This window comes from Macrobrachium rosenbergii, chromosome 21, assembly GCF_040412425.1.
Source record: "Macrobrachium rosenbergii isolate ZJJX-2024 chromosome 21, ASM4041242v1, whole genome shotgun sequence".
Lineage (NCBI taxonomy): Eukaryota > Metazoa > Arthropoda > Malacostraca > Decapoda > Palaemonidae > Macrobrachium > Macrobrachium rosenbergii.
In genome coordinates this window covers 44,507,279-44,511,203 of record NC_089761.1, presented here as the reverse complement: position 1 = coordinate 44,511,203, position 3,925 = coordinate 44,507,279, and the positions used below count along the sequence as shown (strand labels likewise).

Genomic DNA, 3,925 nt, shown 5'->3' with positions numbered 1-3,925 from the left:
ACAGACGAACAAACAAACAAACTAACAAATAAAAAGACACGGATGAATGCATAGACTTTGTCCCTCCTCCTTTGATTAAGAAAATAAATAATTCAAATGAGAAAAAAAGAGCTAATTAATAACCATAACGAATATCTTATAGATTTTACGGAGCATTCATTCTCCATCACTTTAATTAGTTACCTGTTGATTAAAAAGAATTGCAGGTTCCATTGTCGAATTTATTTAAAATATGTTTAATGACAAGACCACATAAATTATAAAATCTATTTTATTGGAAAAGGCACATAAGCTAGAAATACAATTTAGAAGCACTTGCGGTGAACAATGCCAGGGCCAGATTCATCGTATTCCTCCTTGGTGACCCACAAGTTCTGGAAGGTGGACAGAGAACCAAGGATGGAACCACCGATCCAGACGGAGTACTTCCTCTCAGGGGGAGCAACGATCTTGACCTTGATAGTGGATGGAGAGAGACCAGTGATTTCCTTCTGCATCCTGTCAGCAATACCAGCATACATGGTGGTACCACCAGACATGACAATGTTGGCCAACAGATCCTTCCTGATGTCAATGTCGCACCTCATGATGGAGTTGTGGACAATCTCGTGAACACCAGAAGATTCCATACCAAGGAAGGAAGGCTGGAACAGAGACTCGGGAGCACGGAAACGCTCGTTGCCGATGGTGATGACCTGACCGTCGGGAAGTTCATAAGACTTGTCGATGGAGGAGGAAGCAGCGGCAGTGTTCATCTCACTCTCGAAGTCCAGGGCAATGTAGCAAAGCTTCTCCTTGATGTCACGAACGATTTCACGTTCAGCGGTGGTGGTGAAGGAGTAGCCCTTCTCAGTCATGATCTTACCAAGGTAGTTGGTGATGTCACGACCAGCCAAGTCCAGACGGAGGATGGCATGGGGAAGAGCGAAACCTTCATAGACGGGAACCATGTGGGAGACACCATCACCGGAGTCGCAAACCTCACCAGTGGTACGACCGGAGGCGTAGAGGGAGAGGACAGCCTGGATGCAGACGTACATGGCGGGCATGTTGAAGGACTCGAACATGATCTGAGTCATCTTCTCACGGTTGGCCTTGGGGTTGAGAGGAGCCTCAGTAAGCATGGTGGGGCACTCCTCAGGGCAACACGGAGTTCATTGTAGAAGGTGTGGTACCAGACCTTCTCCATGTCGTCCCAGTTGGTGATGATACCATGCTCGATGGGGTACTTGAGGGTGAGGATACCTCTCTTGCTCTGGGCTTCATCACCAATGTAGGCGTCCTTCTGACCCATACCGACCATCACACCCTGGTGACGGGCGCGGCCAACAATGGAGGAAGACAGCTCGAGGAGCGTCATCACCGGCAAAGCCAGCCTTGACAAGACCGGAGCCATTGTCGCAGATGAGGGTCGCCGCTTCTTCGTCGTCACACATGGTGGTGGTTTATGCCCTGGTGTGTAAGAGAAGTACCTGTAAAAGAAGAAAAGTATTCTAAGAGGCAGTACTTTTCATTATAACTTTATTTACCATAAAGAACTTTTCAGCATTTGATGAAAACATGTTCTCTCCAGCAAATTGTACCAAGAACATAGGAAGGAGTACGGTAGTGTAATGATAGTATAATGATACTAAATAAGTAAAAGAGAGAGAGAGCAGAGAGAGAGCACAATGCCACAGTGATGCTAAATTAGCTTAATTTTTCGCTCATTGTGAATGGTCTGTAATTGTTCCTTTTGATATTTTTTGCCTACGATCGAAGAGAAAGAAAACCTGGTATTCCAGTAAGTGGAGTTTTACTGTGATTTATTTCTGACTAAAATTGCGATATCCAGATGACAGCTAAATGACGTTATTTTACGTAGCATAAAAGTTTCATGTAGCTGTAGGAAAACCTGATTTTTATTATAATGAGAGTAAGGAAAAGAAATTTTTAAAGCATAAAGATAAAACGAACCTGTAGAAGTGATACGCCTTTACCCTTTTTATGCTCACAATAAATTATATTAACCTTAAGTCTTCTTCATGATACTGAACAAAGTTAACGCGTTTAAAGTTTGAGGTTTTCTTTGCGCAAACGTTAAAAGAAAGATGTATCCTCCTTAACGTCTCTTTAACGCACTGGATCGCACAGCTGGCTGACTCTAAAATCTTCAGGGATGTATATTATTTCCTTTGTTATTATTTTCAGACGCAAAAACGACGTTAAGGTTCTAATTTCTTCTGACACCAATCTCGGTTTAATTTGCATGCGCCATTTAAGAACAGCAATAAACACTTATCAACGGTGATAACAGCTTATCACAAACCTTTACTGAAAAGATTTTGCGATAGGTGTCAGCTTTGAATATTCAGAGTAGTGAGATCTTTCTCCTTACTCTCTGTCTACTTTAAGATACAAAGTGGCCTTCCCGGGTACTCTAAGAAATCATATTTCCAAAAAAGGATTATTCAATTACCCTTTGACGACTGATTCTACATTATTACTGACATCGATTTAGTCTTAAGAAATATGAATGCCCACATACGCAGATATAATACTGGATACACGGAATCTGTCCTGAAATGTTCCCATTCAATGCAATTCACGATATATTTGTGTGTTATTTAACACGTAAGCCTCAAAATGAGTTTTCATTTCAACCAGATATTCTGAGGCACAATTCTATTACAAAATTCACACTACATAGTATAAGCGGAAACGTTCTATTACAAAATTCACATTGCATGATTATAACAAAGGTAATTACATTATGAAAATCAAATGATGTAAGAGCGTTCAAGGCTACGTAATGAAAAAAAAATCAACGTACAAGACTTTAGTCAAGGATCTCTCCATCAAAAGCCACATTACAATGCTAAAATCAAGATTCACATAACATGACCGTAACAAAAGCTAACCATAACCGAGGCAACTTGACGTACAAATCTATATACAATTCTAGCTGGAATGACCGCTTCGAAATTCACATTACTTAACTGTAATCAAGGAGGACCTGTCGCGAGATTCACTGGCATAACTATAATCGCTGAAATTCTATCAAATTACGTAGCTACAGCAGAAGAAAGTCGATTACAAAAATCCCCTTCTAACAGGAACTTTTCGTTATGGCCGGTATCGGATAGCACAGGTCAGGCCGTTGGCAAATCACATGGTCCGCTGCCAATTTTTCACTCGGGGACCCACTTCAGGACAGATCCCAAAGTTACGGGACTTACCTGCCGATGAGTCTGAGAACGACTGAAGTTACTGTTCACGGCTTCCTCTCTTTTATTGGGTAACGGAGAATGTCCGTGAGATTTCGAGCCAAAATTTTTCTGAGGACAGATCCTTCGGGAGATTTGCTGGATCTAAGGTAAGTAATTTGGCGTCAAAAGAGGCTGTCGATGCTTAATGGTTCCCAGTGACGTGAATCTTCCGGTTGCCAATGCGTATTATCGACAGAAAACCCATAACTTGTATTTGCGTGAAAGATGGTGTTTTTATTCTATGTATGTATGTATGTGTGTGTGTGTGTGTGTATCTAACCTAAATTAGGACCCACATTCCACTAGCGGATCCAACAGAATTTCCGGGGGCCACCAATTTTCATATTATACATATATATATGTATATATATACTGTATATATATATATATATATATATATATATATATATATATATATATATATATATATATATATATATATATATAATTGTTATTACTATATTTTTCTCAAAATTTTCTAATTTCTATAAGAGATTTTTTATTTTTTCCTATTTTTATATTTCTCATTTATGTTATTATTATCTAAATCTTCAATATTATTATTTTGTCATTATTTTTCATGGGGGAGGTGGACACGTGTCCTGGTGCCCCCCACCACCCACCCCATATCCGCTAAGTTAAGTATATCTTAGTTTAACTAGATCACTGAGCTGATT

At 39.9% G+C, this 3,925-nt stretch overlaps 1 pseudogene; it reads right to left on the bottom strand.

The window, feature by feature from the left end:
* Nucleotides 1–253: 253 nt before the first annotated feature.
* LOC136850093 (actin-2, muscle-specific-like) lies at nt 254–3,237 on the bottom strand (annotated as a pseudogene).
* Between the last annotated feature and the right edge of the window lie 688 nt (nt 3,238–3,925).